A 20,051-nucleotide genomic window follows, 5' to 3' on the forward strand; every position below is an offset into this window, starting at 1 on the left:
TCCTCAATAATTTTTAAGAGGATAAAGGGGTCCTGAGGCCAAAATATTTGAGAAACTGGCCTAGGCATTTACCTTAGATCAAAGGAAACAACTTCTGGTAGGTTATAGGAGGTTATTAAGGGAACCAGTGGACCCAACCATTAGTGGAATAAAGAAAAAACATGGACAGTTAGTTGAACAAGATAGCAGGCTTTTATAAAACACATCTTTGTGACTTCATATACAATGACAGCGATATTTCATTCTTCGTTTTGGTATGAAAATTTAGTTGACCCTAGTGTTGGCCTTCACCTATATGGAAAGAAGATGAAATGTATCATTAATTCACACCTATTGATCATATAGTACCCAGAAGGTTGCTGTTAATCTAAAGCAGTGATGGCGAACCTTTTGAGCTTGGCGTGTCAGCATTTTGAAAAACCCTAACTTAACTCTGGTGCCGTGTCACATATAGAAATTTTTTGATATTTGCAACCATAGTAAAACAAAGATTTATATTTTTGATATTTATTTTATATATTTAAATGCCATTTAACAAAGAAAAATCAACCAAAAAAATGAGTTCGCGTGTCACCTCTGACACGCGTGTCATAGGTTCGCCATCACTGATCTAAAGTCTAATTCCTAGAGCCCACTTGATGGGAACAAAGCTCTAAGGAGGTCAAAAGTCACAATTTCTGCTGCCTAATGAGGAGGGTTTCTGCCCTCTGCCCCAGGCGGACCCTCCCTGCCCCAGCCAGTTCTTGGGCAAGTCTTTGAACTTTGCCTGAGCAAAGACTGAACAAGTGTGGACAGCTCAGTGCTACATGTTCATCTTTATTCTGAAAAAGAAAAAAGATATCTGCAAAGACAGTGGGATCTTTTTTATAAAATGTGCGCTGATTAAAGTAACTTTTAGCCCTAACCGGTTTGGCTCAGTGGATAGAGCGTCGGCCTGCGGACTCAAGGGTCCCAGGTTCGATTCCGGTCAAGGGCATGTACCTTGGTTGTGGGCACATCCCCAGTAGGGAGTGTGCAGGAGGCAGCTGATCGATGTTTCTCTCTCATCGATGTTTCTAACTCTCTATTCCTCTCCCTTCCTCTCTGTAAAAAATCAATAAAATATATTTTTAAAAATAAATAAATAAATAAATAAAGTAACTTTTAGTCCCACTATCTGCATGCAATGTTGGCATTCTCTTTTTGTGTGAATAAGAACACACTGCTCTGGCCCTTGTGGCTCAGTTGGTTAAAACATCCCCCCATGTACCCAAGGCTCTCGGGTTCAATTCCCAGTCAGGGCATATATCCAGATTTGGGGTTTGATCCCCAGTCAGGGCACGTGCTGAGGCAGCTGATGGATTTTTCTCTCTCCCGCTCCCTTCCTCTCTTTCTAAAAAAGATTAATAGAAAAATCTTTAAAAAAAAAAAAAGCCCCGGCTGGTGTGGCTCAGTTGGTTGGAGCATCCTCCCATATACCGAAAGGTCTCAGGCTCCATTCCCAGTCAGGGCACATACCCAGGTTGTGGGTTCGATCTCTAGTTAGAGATCTCTATCCATGTTTCTCTCACATCCGTGTTTCTCTCTCTCCCTCTCTCTTTAAAATCAATAAAAATGTATCCTCAGGTGATTATTTTAAAAATAAATAAATAAATAAAAAGAACACACTGATGTGGTAAAAAACCTAAGGTCAGAAAAGAAGCTAGAGTTAGGAATTTTAAAGTCCCTAAATTTCCTTAGGGGAATTTTGTTAATTGATGGGAATTTTTTTAAAAAATTCTGTTTTATTCTCACTTCCCTGGTCTTTCTCTGCTACCAAGTGTATATAACATTGTGACTTTCTAGCAGGTAAGTCTGTGCACCACCGTTGAACCATTCAAGCATTTTGATACATTGACATTGCTTTGAAGATCCCATTTTTTCTTTTATGCATTGTTCATCTTCATATTTTGTACAACAGTATGTTACTTAGAAATGAGGTTTTGGTGGTAGTAACAATACTATTGAATGAAGGCATTTTGCTCAAAAGACTGGACAATCTATTTGTAGATCTAAAGGTACCAAAGGTGACAGGTTGCCACTTTCTTTCTCCAAATGGCATCTTTAGATCTCTTTCTAAAGGAAACCACATCAATACTCTTGTGCCAGTTACCCAAACCCACCCTTGAAATACTACATCACTGTAGAGCTCTAGGCGGACCAGCACATTCAGTTTGACCTTGAAAATGTTTATTGAAGCTTTTGCACATGGCAGCTTGACTTACAGAAATCTAGATGTCCAAGTAGTCTACCCTCTGTATTTTTTGTCAAGCCAGCACTTTTTCTTCCTGCTTTTTGGAAGCTGCTCCTCCCCAGCTGGTGACTGTGAATCATGGTACTTTACTCCTCCAGCCACAGAGATGGGCATATGACCGGGCTGGGTCAATCTGAGTTCTTCTCTGTGCATTTTCTAATGATGCAGAAAGGAAGTCTGTGTGGTGTGAGGTCTCTGTGAGCTTTTGGTTTTAATCAGACTGCAGTTCATTTTTCTGTAGTCTCTTGTTGCTGCCCTCCTCGATATGTTTAGTTTATACTCAGGCTAGCTTCACTCACGGTAGCAGGCAAGACTGCCGTGTTGCACAATTCCAAAGGCATTATTCACTTCTTACAGTAGTTTAATCATCCTGCGGGTTAAAGACCTCCAAGAATCTACAAACATATTCATGAGGGTGTATGTGTTCTCTAGGCAAATTTTCAAATCAATTCAGGCATTCTTTAACTGGTTTGAATTGCTCCTGACACTTGAGTGCAAGAAATGTCACCTTTCTTAATTGCTTAAATGAAATTATATTTGGCTGAGACTCCTACTTGTCAAGGGCTGGCACAACTGGTAGCAATGGTCATTGGGACTTTTCCTCCCTTTAACTGTATCCTACAAGAATCCCGGCACTTGCGTGGTTCTGAAAAATTAGGGGCAAAATATCTTCTGGCCATCAGTCTGCACCCATGAGTGTTGACGCTTCTGCCCAACCACTCTTGAGTTCTGGTCCTCTGCCATCTGTTGAGCACAGCTGTCCCGGTGGGCTACAAAGATGTCCTTCACGGTGATTATTTTCACTGACTGATGACTCAGCCATCGAATAAGCTGTCTCTCTGTTATCTAATAATAGTTTGTGTACTTCTTTGTCTTCTCCCTTAAAACTTGAGCTGATGGAGAAAAAGGACATTGCTAGTTTTTCACTTTGTTCCCAGCATGCCTAGCATGATGCCTTATACACATTAGGTACCCAACTGAGTTGTTGAATGGATGAACAACTGACTATCATGCCAGCAGTCAACGTATTTTAAAAACATCTGGGACACCTTCAGTTTATTATTTGGCACAAGACTTAGGTATTTTTGGCCTCACCAATACCTTTCTGGTTGTACTCTAGCTTATATTTATATGTTATTCATTTTCTAAGTATACTACTCATTGTTGTGTTTAAGAAATTAGTGTTATCCTATATTATTTCTCTAGCTTGTCAAGATCATATTGAATGATAACTCCTCAAAAACACCAATTTCTCTTTATCACCTGTGTGTCATCAAAAAACATGCTATTTGTTTAGTGATGTTCCAGTGGATAATTCTATAATTATCTTTATCAGAGAGGGACACACTATACTCTTTCTACCCGCTGTTGTTTCCTGAGTAATCACTAGGTGAATAATGTCCACTCAAACAAATATTCATTAAGCTCACACTATACAACCAGCTCAGCTAGGCCACCTGGAGGATATAGAGGTCTATCACGTGGTCCCTGTCCTCAGTTTATTTCCCAGCTAATTGAGGAGAGAACGCACAGGTGAAAAGTTTAATGATAAATGGGAGGCAGATATTTGGCTGGTACACACTTCATTTATTCTGATGGGTCAGGTGTCCATTTTGATTGGTTGGTTTTAATTAAGATTGATTAAGCATTCATTCTGATTAGTTGGGTGTCCATTTTAATTATTTGCACATATACTATGATTAATTAAACTTCCAATCTGATTGGTCAAATGTTCATGCAAAACTGATAGTAAAATATTTTACACTGCATGAAAAAGTTAAATAAAAATGACATGGAAATACAAAAAAATTGCTACATGAAAGTACAGAATCCACTTGAACAACCAATCTCTATAAGCCTAACTTCTTATAACAAAGTCAGCAAGACGTAGAGAGGATGAAAGGACAGTCTGCATTTCTCAGACCTGGGTTAATAAACATAACTGAATGGGAGGCTATCTATGGCATGGGCCCCTAGAATATAGGCAAAGGCCATGGTCAATGCCCAGATGAAGGCAAAATTCTTTTCTTGGGAGTAGGAACCTAATCATCCAGAATAGAGAAGAAGCCACCCAAATTGCAAATATTCTGGATGGCTCCATTTCTGGGCAGGGTCCAACCCACAGAAAGGGGAGGTAGAGCGTAGCCTGCATAGAGAGTTAGCTCAACATTACTCCACTAAAGGGTGGATGGGAATGAGCCGTTCTTATACCGCTTATATTATTTCTTTCTCTGATAATAAAGTTTCTGACAATAAAATATGTTAGTAAAACTCATTCCTTTCATTACCCTCGGCATTGCTATATAGGATTTTGTGTCAAATGGGGCATATTCAGTAAGTCCTAGGAGTTTTGAGGATAGTCTCACATAAGCTAAGTGATTAAATAAAGACTTTTGGGACCAACTTTAAAATGGACACTGACCCAAAGGCAAAGTCAAGATGTGTCAAAGCTCACAATCAGCATCAAAACAGGTATTGGGAAGCATGTGGTAGTAAATAAAACACTAAATGGCTTAACTAGTAAAACTATTTATTCAATCACATACTGAAATAATAAGAAATAGAGGTAGGGACAGGTGAGTAATCCAGCAGCTCAAATGACATGCAGGGGACCCCGTGTCTCTCTTTTGGTTTCTTAGCAGTGCTTCCTCAAAGTAATACTTATTTCAACAGGCTCGCCCCAGGTGGTTGCAAAATGTCTTTCTGAAACTCCTGGGACTCCTTGCTTCCAGATTCAAACAGCAAAATGTACAGCATCCTCTTTTTCAAGAGTTCAAATAAATACCCTAGGACAGTGATGGCGAACCTTTTGAACTCGGCATGTCAGCATTTTGAAAAACGCCAACTTAACTCTGGTGCCGTGTCACATATAGAAATTTTTTGATATTTGCAACCATAGGAAAACAAAGACTTATATTTTTGATATTTATTTTATATATTTAAATGCCATTTAACAAAGAAAAATCAACCAAAAAAATGAGTTCGAGTGTCAACTCTGACACGCGTGTCATAGGTTCGCCATCACTGCACTAGAACTAACTGAGTTCCCTGGGCCCTGACTGCCCTTCTGTGAACCAACCCTGGGGTCCAAGAAGATGGCATAGGCCAATTGGCTTAAGCCACTGAGGCTGAGTGTGGGGTCAGACTCATCCTGAATCACTGGGTTATGTTAGAAATAGAGGAGACAAGGCTGCAGAAGCAACAAATGAATACCTCCACCTGTTTCAGTGTCAAGTGCATATTGATAGTTGTACCAAGTACTGCTAAGTGGTTGGTTATGTGGAAATTTCTGGAGAAGTCTTGGAGCTGAATACAGGAAATTTCTGACTTGTCATTCTCTCCTTTTTAAAAAAATATATTTTATTGATTTTAGAGAGGAAGGGAGAGGGAGAGAGAGATAGAAATATCAATGAGAGAGAATCATTGATTAGCTGCCTCCTGCACGCCCCCCTACTGGGGATCAAGCCCACAATCCAGGCATGTGCCCTAGGCCAGAATCAAACCTGGGACCCTTCAGTCCGCAAACTGACACTCTATCCATTGAGCCAAACCAGCTAGGGCATGACTTGTCATTCTCTTAAACAAATCTTAACTGGGAAGAAGAGGCAGGAAAGAAACATTGTTTTCTAAAGAAAGGAGGTGTGGTCCAAAGCTAGAATTAATGTAAGCGCTTAGACACCTGGTCCCTTTCCTTCCCTACTTCAGCAACCAGCTAAGGATAAGCACTTTGGCAGCCTAGAGCTTTGCAAGTTCTCTATCAGGCTCTGTCAAGTCTGTCCTGGGATTCTGGAATGGAAAGAGGGGTAGACTAAGCATCTGGTGACCTGGGTTCAGTTCCCAGCTCTGTGACCTTAAAAAAGAACAAACTTTCTGGGCCTCAGTTTCCTCATCTGTAAAATGGGGGAGGGAGGCTAGATTAGATAATCCTTTTCTGTCTATAAAATCCTTTGGCTCTCGAATCCAAGCTCCCATAACAGGTGACCTAAGGTTTGCCATGGGATTTCTAGTCTTACAGACAAACCAAACACCCTGGTGAATTAAAGGGATTTACCAACAGCCTCCAGGCCTAGGGGGTCCCAGGAGGCCAGGCAGGGTGTGGTGCTGGGAAAGGAGCCCAAGACACCTAGTTCCTTGTTCTAAATAGCATTCAGTTCACCCTATGACTCAGTTATCAGCACTTCTCTCTTTCGGAGGAGTGAAAAGTTTGAGTCCTCTCTGTGCTGACAACAGTTTATTGAGTTGCCAATCTATAGGGTTAAGAGAAAAATGAACTTCTGCTTTGTATTTTGAACCATATCCAAATCAGACTCCTACCTCAAATTACGACTTAATAATTTTTCCTTAATCATCTTTTTCCTGAATCATAGACTATTTCCCACCACTTTAACAAGGGCTTACAGATGGAGTTAACTAGAGAGCAGGCCGAGTGCCCAGGACTTATGCTAAAACACACTCTCTCTCTTGAAATTCCTTGTTCTCACTGCTCAGGCAGAACTGAAGAGTTAATATGAAGTCAAGCAGAACTCTTTGATTACTCATTTTTAAGATTTACAATGATGTATACATGATGGTGACAACCTAATAGAATGTTGAACAAATAAGGCAGAATAGGTGATTCTTTGGATCAAGGGTGAATACTCAGGTTAAGGAAAACTGCTAATGAAATTCCAATCACATGGTAATTTCCCACTTATTACTTTCTGAAACTCAAGTAGCTGTATGGTCTAACTGGGCCTGTTTGGGGGATTATCACAACATCTCACTTCTGCAATGAGTGGCATCATTGGACATTTAATATTCGTTAAGGCTTTTATGAAACAGAGAGGTTTCCATATGTCTCTAGAGCAAAACATTTGTGTTTGCCATCTGCTACTCAAGAGCAGTTTTGTCGAAAAAGAATACAAATCGCTTGGTTCTTTAATTACTTCGAGGTTAGGCTATGTGATAGTTGGGACTGTGGGCCAGTCAGTTCACTACGAAGGAGAATACTGTTGTTTACTTAGGCACCAACTTAAAGAATTCTTTACAAGCAAATGACCTGAAAAGACATGGAAGCCTAATATCATCGTTGTCCTTTTAACTCAATGCAAAGACCACTGTGAAGCGATATGTGACATTTTTAGGAGTTGGCCTTAGGGAGACACTATCTAGGGCACTGGACTTTAAGGTCAGTTTAGCAAGCATCAGTTTCTCTTTTCTGAGTCCTGACCAAAGAAATATATGACTCAACACTTCAAAAAAATAATTAAAGGATCTCCTTGAGCTCAGTATCAAAGAAAAGGTCATTTAATCTTAATCACCCAGGAGCTAATAACCTGGGCTTTGGACTCTGTGCCACTTGTTTTTCCTTCCACCTTCTCCTTAGCTTCTTGAATCGTAGATAATTCTCTGCTCAGTAACATCTCCACTAGCCTATAGATATAGACCATCAGTTGTGCTTAATCAGAAGTAACTTCAAACAACAGAGTTTATCCAAAAGTAGAAATCCTGGAGCTTACAGATTACCTGTAGATTTCTATTATTGATGCTTTTTCTAGCCCTCCTCGCTGTATAATTTCATTCATTGGAGTTATTAACATATGGACCGTAAGAAATTGACCAATGAAAGGGACCTGGTTTGGCCAGACCAGCTATGAGATCCTACCTCATGGCCCTCTGACTTCTAAGACTAGTTTCTGCTTAAGATGCTATAAAACCAATAAATATAGAGATCGTTTATTGTAATGTTTCCAAAGTTCATACCTCAGCATACTGAGTGAGTCAGCAGATATTAGTAGGTGAAACTAGAAGAAAGGGTTTCATGGCCAAACCCTTTGGAAAAATGCTGTTATCATAGCGTTTTGATGGTACAACTTCTCAGAACCCTCAATATGCTGATGTGCAGTGTGCACACAGCTGGGTGTGGTGTGCACTCTCCCCACACTCCTGCCTGAGGCCCCTTTTTGAGCATCTTATGGGACTGTGTCCTGCAGAATATACGTTGAGAAACTCTGATTTAATCTAAGCCCTTCATTTTAGATACGAAGGGCTACATTGTGAAGTCCTCCTGGACCTAGAACACCTGTTCCTGCCTCCGGGGTTTCTCCTGAACCCCAGGGCAGGGCGTCTCCTGCAGCTTCTGTCACCACATCCACAGAACGATCAGCCAAGGAGGGTGGGGGTGGCAGATGGCTGTTTCCTCCCTACCTGGGGCAGTTGCTTTACCCCCGAGTCCTGGGGGACTGGCATACATTGTATTAAACTGAAGTGAAAGTCATCTTATGTGCAGAGGCAAATTTACCCAGAATTCTAAAGTGCAAAAAACTAGATTCTTAAATGAACATTCTGGATGCTGTTTGTTTGTTTGTTTTTCAGAAAAACAAAACAAAACAAAACAAAAAAACCGAACACCACTAATGTCAAGTAATTAAGCTAATATAAGCTTTTTTTCCTTTTGTATTAGTCTGTATTTTAAAGGAGCTGTAGGATGTTAGAGGGTCACATCACACCCAGGCTAACTCCCTAGAGTGACATGTAAATTCTGTAAAATGATCTGCACAATAAAATGTTTTTAAAGATAAATTATTTCAATTTCTTGTAGGCATGGATTATATTCGTATTGTATACCTAATGACTAACACAGGGCTTGGCATATATTAGGCACATGGTGGTAAATATTTTTGCATTAATTAGTAAATTATAATCTGATGATTGGACTTTAATAATGGTAATAATATATTAATGGTATTAATGATATCCTACCTTTTCAAAAATCTCAAAGATAAATTCCTTGACCTGGTTGAGGTTTATAAACTGGTTAACACTCCTTATTGTAATCTTTTATTTATTTATTTTTTTAATTTTTTATTGATTAAGTTATTACATATGTGTCCTTATCCCCATGTAATCTTTTATTTTAATAAACAATTGCACTGTGATGTGATGTTTCTTTTAGATAATAATAAATGAGCTCACCTCAACATTTGACTTTTAAACTTATGCACACAGACCTCTAACTGGAATGAGCCAGTTGATAATGAGTCCTAACTTCCAGTCATTGTAGAATTCCCCTTTCAGCCACTCGGACTGTTTTAAGCATCCTTAGAGACATTGCACATAATAATGAATCTGAAGAAATGTGTGATCCTGGAGGGCCTTCTGAGTCATCAAAGACGGATGAAGTCATGTTGGTAAATTAGTTTGTATTCTATATTTTCATTCACTTAATAAAAACTTTTTTAGTACCTACAGTATATAAAGCAATTCACTAGGTACTATAAGGAAATAAAGATGAAATTTATACAAACCATCCCTTAAGAAGCCTATGTTCTGGAAGGAGAGGTGGGGCACACACATAAATAATTACAATGCTAGGTAAAATTAGGATATGCAAGTAATGTGCTATTGTGTTAGTTTATGGTTCTTTCAAATTAGTTTATTTTTCTTACAAAACTGGTAGTCTACAGTTAAGCAGATTACCCAGTGTATTAGAACTCCCCATTCCCTACAAGCTGGATAAATAGAAGGCTACATCACTTGGTTGTCAGTGATATTAGATTTTACTAGCAGTCACCAGCACCATCAAGAGCCATGCTTCTCATTAGATGGCAAGACAGGACCATCCTGGCAAGATCTATTGACCAGCACCAAGTCACTTACTGTGGACACACAACTCACCTGAACTGGATGGGCAGAGAGGATGGCGTGGGAACCTGACTTCTGGTGGGGAGGCTGTGGGTATGCTTTCAGGAAGTCGGATACTTGTGTGGGCAGCAATGCAGTGGTAGACGGGCCAAGCTGTCAAGTGATAACCAGAAATGGGGTCAGTATAGGCACACAGATTGTTGCTGGCTCTGCAGAGTGGTTTTGACTGAACGGAGAGTGAATTCGTGGGGGAGGAGACTACGGGGGCAGGGGAAAGACCTGTCTCTCCACACCCTAGAAGTCACTACCACCTGATTTTGGGAATTGATTCTTTTATTCTGATTTGGCCCATATTTTTGTCTCCATTTAAAAAGCAAAAAGAAAAATTTAAGAAAATAGTTTATATAACCAACATGTGAAGACCATTATGGAAATACCTCCTTTATATATTAGGAACAATGCTGTCAGAGAAGGTGAGACTAAAGCCTTGGTCTGAGCCAAGAGTCCAGAATTCTGTTAGCATTATTAACATATACACATCTCTATATATAAAAGCCTAAGTGACCATTAAGATGGAATGACCGGAATGATTGGTCACTATGATGCACACTGACCACCAGGGGGCAGACGCTCAACACAGGAGCTGCCCCCAGCCTGCAGGCCCCAATAACTGATGTGGCCTGCGGGCCAATCTCCCAGTCTCCCCCCCACCCCCCACCCCAACCCCAGCCAGCAGGCCCCGATCACCTGATGGGGCTGGGACCAGGGCTGGGATGGGGAACTGGGGGTGGGTGGTGGCAGACATGGGTGACAAGGAAAGACGGAAGGGAGAAGTGGGGAAGTGGGGAGGCAGGGAACCACACAGTGACGGTGCATGGGTGGCGAGGGAAGGAGGAGGCAGGGAACCTGATTGGCCTTGATCGCCGGCCAGGCCTAGGGACCACACCCAGGCATGAATTTTGTGCACTGGGCCTCTAGAGTTAGTATAACACAACAAATTAGCATCAAAGTACACACTTTACACCTTTCCCTATTGACATTCTTGCCTTGAGAATTGATAAAAAATAACTTTTATGTGTGGACATAGTTCTTTAAAAATTAAATGTTGTGAATCATTCATTGTTTTAAAAATTGAGTTAATAAGGAAGCTCATAATTTTAACTTCTTTGCATGTCAAGCCAGGACTATGATCATGACTGATTCTGAGGGGAATGCTATGGACACAGGGATTGGTTTGTCCCATAGCTCCTTGCAACTTGGCTGACACAAGGACCCCCTCCACAAAGGGCAAGGCAGCACATGCCCACCGGGTGGCCCAGAGAGTCATGCTTTTCTCCTTTCTCCCACTTGGTCCCTTTTGGGGAGACACTAGCAGGGATACCCACCCTAGGATCACCATCTAGAGCTTTGGCATCTGGTTTTTCATGGGAGCTTAACCTCTCCAGTAAAATATTTAAGTATGGAGTTTATTCATTTGGGTTCTAGCCCTTATACCTTCTGGAGACCATGCCTACCGCCCAGAATAAGTAAGTTATCTGTGAAAGGCAGCAAACAAAACACTTGAAACAGCTCAGGCCTCTGTTTTACAGTTGAACAATTACTTATGCTATCCAGATTTGTACAGGTTCCAGTATTAACTCACACTTTTGGCTTCCTTATTATTTGGCCAGATATCATTTGCTCTTAGGTCTTGGCACGAAGAAGCCTTCTCCTGAGGCCCCCTCCTTAGAGACCTCACCCTTGCTCTCTTCTAGTTACCCTCCCCACTGGGCAAGGAATCCACAGGCCAGGTGGACGTATTTACTCAGAGCCATGCCCCCCTCTTGGGCCACACTCTAGGAATTCAGACCTCAGAATTCCTGCCAAAAGCCCTGCTTCCAAGATTCGTGTGGGCCTCTTATCCTGATCTACCCTTCCAAGGCTGGACTATGTCATTGCTATGGCACCACAGGCCCAAGCAGTGGCCAAAAGTGGTTGTGATGTAGCCAGAGCTCGAGCTTATGGGCAGGGGTCCTCATTGTGTGTGTGTGTGTGTGTGGCCTGTCATGTTGTGGGCCAGGTCTGCAGTGGGGAAGAAGGACACGGGCCAGGGCCAGGACTGCTCTCCATGAACTACCACACTCTGGTGTGGAGCTCTGAGGAGCCAGAAAACTCTAAATCCAAACCCATATTCCAGGTCATTATAAACATACAGCATGTCCCAAAATTGCATGTACACTTTGAATAATTATAAAAGCAGTTTTTATTAAAATACATTTCACTTTCAAAATTGAGCTTCAGCTGTTAAAGTGTGTATACATTTTTTTTTGGAACACCCTGTTTTTCTGTTAAGGTAGGAAACTAACTTGTCAGCTTCAGCTACAATTTCTAAGTATTTAGACACATGATATATGGGCCTCCATTTTTATTCTTGCCCCAGGCCTCACAAATATGGGGCTAGACCTGCTTTTAGAATAGGTTTGATTTTGAGTTTGTTTTAACATCCTATATAATAAAACCCTACTATGCAAGTCGACCAAATGGCAGAATGACCGGTTGCTATGATGCACACTGACCACCAGAGGGCAGACGTTCGATGCAGGAGCTGCCCCCTGGTGGTCAGTGTGCTCCCAGGGGAGTGCCACTCAGCCAGAAGCCGAGTTCATGGCTGGTGAGCACAGCGGCGGTGGCAGGAGCCTCTCCCGCCTCTGCTGCAAGCAGGCAGTAAGGAGCGAGGGATCCTGGACTGCGAGAGCCCTGGACTGTGAGATAGATGTCTGACTGCTGGCTTAGGCCCGATCCCCCAGGCCTAAGCAGGCAGTCGGACATCCCCCGAGGGGTCCCAGACTGTGAGAGGGCGCAGGCTGGGCTAAAAGAACCCCCCCCCCCCAGTGCACAAATTTCGTGCACTGGGCCTCTATCCTATATAATAAAAGGGTAATATGCAAATAGACCAAATGGCGGAACAACCGGAACAACTGAACAACCGGCTGCTATGACATGCACTGACCACCAGGGAGTGTGTGCGGAACATAGAGGGCATTGGCTGTGGTGGGATGGTGGAGCAGGTGAGTGGGGCACCAGACCAAGGTGGGGCGCTGGTCACTGTCATCAGGGCAAGCCTCTGGTGGTTACTAAAAATTCTGCTCCCGTGTGCCGCAGTCCCACCCAGTGCTCACACCTGCTGCCAGTGCCGGCCCTGCTTATACCTGCTGCCGGTGCCTGATGCCAGTCTTGATCACTCAGCACTATCCACTCAGTGCTATCAGCAGGTGTGAGCAGCGGCTGCCAGCTCTGATCACCCCTGAGGGCTTCTCCACCTCCCCCTGCTCCTGAGGGGCAATCAGGGCAGCAGCCACTGCTCACACCCACTGCTGGTGCCAGCCCCAATCGCTCTGTGCCGTCAGCAAGTGTGAGCGGGGCCAGCACTGTCAGAGAATGGGAGTGGCGGTGGCAGCAGGAGTGGGGCTGCCAGCAGACAGGGGACCGAGGGCTGCAGTGGGAGGGGCTGGGCGGGGGCGCAGGGGATGGGCCGAGACCTGCCCCTATGCCTACTGCAGCCTTGCGGTCCACAGTTCCGTTCAAGGTGCACAAATTCGTGTACTGGGCCCCTAGTTTATAATATAAAGGATCTGATAACAGAGGGTTGAAGTATGAGTAGTGGGTAGGCTGCTTTCTACCAGGTCAAATGTAGCCCAGCTCCCAAGCAACATTCCAACTATGTCTCAGTGGCCCTGTTCCCTGGCCTTATAGGAGAAATTATATGTGTGTGCATGTGTGTATGTGTGTGCACATGCGTGCATGTGCGTGTTTAACATCCATTAAGAAACAGAAGAATATGACTTGGCTATTTTGAAATAATTCAAGCCCCACACTGTTGCTCTGGTTTAGTTTATTGCTGTTCCCCTGCCAAGCAACTCTTCCCAGTTGACTTCCTTAAGCTGCTTGGAGTTGAGAGCTGGGCACTCTGAAGGCCTCTTTCAAGTGAAAAAAAAAAAAGAAACTATAGAGAAAGGGAATTGGGCCAGGTGTCCTTGATTGAATGCCACTTCACTTCAGCAAATCTCTAAGCCCTTCTGTCTGTTTTGTCAGCTGTAAAATGAGCAGACTAATTCGGCCCTACCTTGGAGTGGCAGGTTTAATTAATGATGATGGGGACAGGCTTTGTAACATAAAGTTGTATATACACGAAAAGAAGCACTGGAGCCATATTATCCAAAGTCTGGAGTGCATCCTGCTTTCCACGGCCACAGTTAAGCCGCTAAGTCCTGATCACAGACTGCTACAGACTTCAGGGGTGCCGAAAAGCAGAGTTGGGTCACATTACCTGAACAGAAAGCAGGGTTTGGTAATGGGAGTGGAGCACAGAGTGAGTAAGCAGTGCACGGTTCAGATTTCTGGCGGCACCAGGATCCACTGGGTCCAGCTGGTGGCAGGTGATGGAATGGTTTCTGCAAGCCAAGTACAAAGAACAGGTGTACCCATTTATTCTTAACATTGTCCTGGTAAGATCTTTGAGATCTGAAGTATCACACTAAAGGGAGATCTCTTTCCAAAGATCTTGCTGAGCTTCTTCCTGTTGTCCCTGCTGTGGTTTGCTGGCTGACAGCTCACCTTAGAGGTGTTTTCCTCTGCAGCAGTGTGGGTCAAGCCTGTCTTATCCTTAGGGGGAACATTCCACAGTTCACTTAAAGACATGGCTACATGACCTACCAGAAGTCATACCCAGCCTGGTGAAAATCACACCTGGGAATTGTTGGTTACTTTGGCTAATACAGTGGGGCCTTGACTTACGAGTGTCCCGACTAATGAGTTTTTTGAGATACCAGCTGTCTCTCGGCTGATTTTTTGCATTGAGTTGATAGAGTAATTTGAGTTAACGAGCTCCTTAACAAGCTCCTTAATGAGCTCGGTCTCGGAATGAATTAAACTCGTAAGTCAAGGCCCCACTGTATGGGATTTCTGTCTCTCCCACACAATTCATCTAACAACATTCATATACAGCAAATCATAACTTTTATATACTCAGTAGACATGATCTCTGCTTCCCTTAATCTCCTGGAGCCTTTGTGTTCCTAGGATGGAGTAACATTCATATTATAGCTATAATAGGGGCCCGGTGCATGAAATTCGTGCATGGGTAGGGTCCCTAGGCCTGGCCAGTGATCAGGGCCAATCAGGGCCTTCCTTCCCCTGCTGCAGACTGCCAGCCAGGGCCTTCTTTTGCTCCATGCCACCCCCTGGTGTTCAGCGAAGATCATAGCAAGTGATCAAATTCCCAGTCTCCCAGTTGAACTCCGAGGGGACACTTTGCATATTAGCCTTTTACATATATAGATTTGTACAGCTTCTTCCTTAATATTAGATGACTTTGAGTTCCTTGAAAACCCTGAGATCTTAATCATTTTCTCATTGTCCTTGACATCAGTGCCTTTCTTATAGGAGACACACACAAAAAAACACACACTTGTTCAAATGCATTTAAAATAAAAAGACCTGCCCTAACCGGTTTGGCTCAGTGGCTAGAGCATCAGCCTACGGACTGAAAGGTCCCAGGTTCGATTCCGGTCAAGGGCATGTATCTTGGTTGTGGGCACATCCCCAGTTGGGGGTGTGCAGCAGGCAGCTGATCGATGTTTCTCTCTCATCGATGTTTCTAACTCTCTATCCCTCTTCCTTCCTCTCTGTAAAAAATCAATAAAATATATTTAAAAAAAAAAATAAAAAGACCTAATGAGTGAGGAACAATGACAGGAATGGTAATGGGAGTAAAGTGCAGAGTAATCTGCGCATTAAGAAGGCCTAATGCCCATTAGGGAGCTTCATTTTCAAATATTGGAAGATCTAAGTATATTATATTGATTAAGATCAAAGGTTTTCAGCAAGACTTAGACTTATATCTTGGTTCAGCAAGTTACCATCCGTGGGACCTTGGGAATGGTTCTGTGCCTTAGTCCCCTCATCTGTAAAATGAGGACAATACTACTATCCATCTTATAGCGATGTTGTACAGAGTAAATGAGATAATCCATGGAAAGTGCTTCACACAGTGCTTGGCACAAAGTAAGCACTCATGATATTATGGTCATCATCATCATAGGCTGTAGGGGAAGGAGTCTTGGTTGCTCTCAGAGCCTAAGAGTAAGTCTTCAGATTTAACAACCGGCCCCCATAGCTCCCTTCACGCCACCTTATGAATCTGAAGTACGGCCTATTAAGGTCAAAACCTCCAGATTTTCTGCATTTAGCCCCTGATTTCAGATTTTATTCTTTGGATAGTTAAAGAAGTATGAATAAGACAGTTTTCATTCAGACGTAATATGAAGGCTATTTAAAAAGGCACTTTGCAAATTAATTACTTGTGTCTGTGCATAAGTAACTTTGTTGGTTGTAAAATATATTGTTAGGCAATGTGGATCCTTGTAAACAGGCTTAGTTCCAATATACTTTGTATGTTTTTAGTTTAAACTGGCCTCTCCCCTCACCATGTGGTCCCAAGATTTTATTATTCTACATGGGAAAAAAATGTTCTTGTTGCATATATTCATTACTGATTTGCTGACACTCGTGAAGGTGTTTTCAGTTAACAAGCTATGTCCAGTTAATGTTCAATGTTTCAGGGAGAAGGGTGAAGACTTAGACCGCTGGAGGGAGTAGCCACCTACAGGATCTCCATTCAGTCTCTGCCTTTTTTCCTCAGAGCTTTCCTCAGCCCCGTCCATAGGGGCGGGCCTCAGGAGTCACGATCACCCCAAGTGCCCACAGGTTATTAGAGTAGATACTCCCGGCCCACGCTGAGACAACCAGGGTCTTTTCCAAGGCATCTGGAATTGGGACACGAGCCTTCTGGTCAGTCACTACTGGCCCTGGAACTAGGACAGCATATAACAGGGAGCTGGCATGGCCATTTTCATTGTGTGTTCTGGGAGGCAGAAAAACTGGAATGTAGAGAAAGGAGACTGAAATGGTGTCAGGGAGAAGTCGAGATGAAAAACCAGGTCACCCCTGAGAGAAGAAGGGAAGTGGCAAAAGAATAGCCATCTCCATTCCCAGTGGCCTCTCAGGGCTTTGTTCTGACCCCCAGGAAGCCCAGCTACCCTTCCTGCCCTGGCCCAGGTCCGGTACACTCTCCGTTTTAGCTCAGGCAAGGTTAGGATGTATCTGTTACGTGAAACCCAAGGAGCCTTGGCTGAGAGAGAGCTGGCACTGAGAGGGAGGCTAAGCCAGGGATTCTGGTTACACAGGCAGGGTCTGCCTGAGAGGACCACCTGGGTGGCCCAATCACACTGACCTGCCAGAATCAGACACGCACACAAGTAGTTTTCGCTGATGATAAAATGGAAAGGAACAGATTCAGAGTAATTCCTGATATATTTTCTTGTGTAATAAGGTAAAATAGGTGGCAGTACAGATGGCACCCCAGAATTTTGTCCAACCCTGAATCCTTCTACAGGGGTGTGTGTGTCTGTGGCTGTCATTGGTCATGCCTGTTGCAGCAAAAACAAAAACACTGGACAGGCACTGGTCTCTTCTCATGATCTGTCAGTCGCTGTTGCTGGGCCACTTGACACTCGTCCACAGCTTTGGCCCTGCACCAGAGTCAGCGACAAATCTGTCTCCAGCTGAAGGCTTTGAGAAGCTGTTTCCCCAGTCCAGGGGACACGGTTAGGTTACCCTGTGGCTTGTCTTGCTCTGACCAAATACCCTGGTTCTGGCTCCTGGGCTTCTGCCTTTATCCTGACAGTCTCAGTTCTGATTCCCTCTTGCAGGGCTTGAGTCCTTGATTGCTCGGGCTTCAGTCCCTGCCTCCATGGCCTGGCCAGAACCCTGGTCTCTTCAAAATCAGGACTCTAATTTGAGTACATCTGTTTTTCCCCATAACATACCTGAAATGCAGACCAAGCTGAGAGTTTGCTGCCTGCCCCTTGTCCTGTCTGACCCACACTGCCAGCCTGGGTCACTTACGCTATTCTTCCCAATATCTCCCCACCATTCCGCCACCCCACTTCACCACTGCCAAAAATCATATTTGCTCCACTTCTGGGACATCTACCTTTTACTGCCTTCCAGATCTAAATCACCATATCACCTTTGACTACTCTGAGGAGCCACATGGTCCTTCCTGCAGCTCTGTCTGCCTGGCAGACTTCTGCCCACCGACTTTGGGCACCAATTACAAAGCCTCCCTCACAGCAGGGTGACAGGAAGACAGTGTGGTAAGGTGGATGAGCATGCCATGAGCATGGGCATCCCGAGTAGATCTGGGTTCAAATCCTTGCTCCTTCACTTGCACAAGTTTCTTAATTCCTCTAGAACTCAAAAAGGACTGTTGAAGGGATTACATAAGATAATGTATCTGGCAAAATTTATTAGTTTTTGAATAAAATACAAAATTTAGTACTTAATAAGATACATCTACCTTTCTTTCCTGCACTTATGTTTTTTAACAGATTTATTGGTATATAATTCACATATCATTCAACCCATTGGTTTAAAGGATATACTTCAATGGTATTTAGTATATTCCCTGGACTTAGATTCCTTAAAATGCAATTATAGCATAAGGGATATGAGATTTAGTAACAGTTAAAAAATTAAGGATTGTATCAGCTATATGTTTATGGAAATCAATCATGTGGTGCCATTGCATTGCCCAAAAAGTTAATGTGATATTGGGCTGTACTGACACATATATGATGAGCAGAATAAGATAAGTAATGGCGCCATGTTATTCTGAGCTGGCAATGTGTTAAGTCATTGGGCCTATTTTAAGAGGGATATGGACAAACTGGAGCACGTCCAGAGAAACATGAAAAGGGTGATGAGAAACTGCAAAGATGTAGGAGCCCGTGATATTCATCATGAAGAAGTAAAGCCATCCTCAATTAGCTCTGGGGGTGTCATTTGGAAAATAAGTGAAGGTATTGTCTATGTTCCCTTCCTAGACCAGAACCTCAATAGGTGAATTTAAGTTAAAAAGAAGATTTTTACATGATTTAAGGAACAATTAGAGCTATCTAAAATTGGAATGAATTGTTCCTTCCTAACCTGAAATTCTATATTTAATATAAACCTCTTTATCTGCAAGTCAGAGAGAAACATCTTATAGAGCTCTTACTCTGTTATATGTTGTGCTCAGGTGGGCAAAATGATAAAGTCAGTCAACTCTTCTTTATTCAAGGTCATCCAGTTTGGGTTTGTCTAGTAGTCCATTCTTTCTCTTATTTTTCATTCCCATTCTCTGATTTTTGACCTGAGGAAGGAGAAAAGGAAGCCCAAAATTGTCAATATGGATATTTTATTAGTAGCTCTGATGATAATGGCAATATTCCTAAAATTACATTTTGGCATTACCTGAACAGAAGATTGTTCTCATCTCTTCCCCATTCTGTGTAAACTAACTTCATCTTAGTACTTGACATTGGCCATGATGGCAACATTTATGGAAATTAGCAAACACTGTAGATCAGTAGCACAACTCTCCCCCCCCCAGCTCACTTTCCAGTGCTCCACTGCTTCAGTCTCTGCTACCCAGTGACTACCAAGCTGGCACGAGTAATAATGAAGATACACCTCCTACTATATTTTGGACTATATGTTTCTATAAAAAATATATTTAGAGCCAATGGTATTTACTTTATGTAAGGGCAATTTGGAATTGAAGTAGTTTAATATAGTTAACTAATTTCAGATGAGTGGAATATTTAGGAGAAAATATTTGTGGAAGACTAGTCTCGCTCTCCACTGCCTTCTAGGCCACACCTTTTTCTTTCAGGAAAATCCAAATAATCACGGTCTGCACAGCTGCTTTCAGAGTGACCATGCAACAGACGAGGAAGACATCTCCAAGACGAAGGCCCTCTGGAAGCAGAGAGGTACAGCTCTCCAAGGCCAATGCTTGTCCCACACAAGTGCCTCCTTGTGCCACCTGTTGGATTTTGAAAGAGCAAGCTCTCAGCTTTTGATCAAAGGTAAGATTCCTGCAAACTTCCTGCAGATGGAACGTATTCACAATCTCCCCTCAGGCAGGATTGCTGTAAAAACATTGCATTTTACAAATTATTTTAAGGAAATCACCGTCGGCCCAAGATTCCCAGAGCCAAATGATTTTTATATTATCAACAAGCTCTAGCAATTACAATTGGGCATTTATTGAGCACTTACAGCATACTATACA

The 20,051-nt window shown here is 42.8% G+C and overlaps 1 long non-coding RNA gene across 1 annotated transcript; it reads right to left on the reverse strand.

Moving 5' to 3' along the window:
- Positions 1-194: 194 nt before the first annotated feature.
- Positions 195-19,863, reverse strand: LOC139002937 (uncharacterized). The gene is made up of 6 exons (XR_011470197.1): positions 19,637-19,863; positions 18,993-19,127; positions 14,202-14,325; positions 9,929-10,048; positions 2,244-3,165; positions 195-291 (listed from the first exon to the last, which is right to left on the reverse strand). It is a non-coding gene; the product is annotated as an uncharacterized lncRNA (long non-coding RNA).
- Between the last annotated feature and the right edge of the window lie 188 nt (positions 19,864-20,051).

Source organism: Myotis yumanensis, unplaced genomic scaffold (genome assembly GCF_028538775.1).
Source record: "Myotis yumanensis isolate MYYU_CA2020_CCGP unplaced genomic scaffold, mMyoYum1.0.hap1 SCAF_1, whole genome shotgun sequence".
Taxonomy (NCBI): domain Eukaryota; kingdom Metazoa; phylum Chordata; class Mammalia; order Chiroptera; family Vespertilionidae; genus Myotis; species Myotis yumanensis.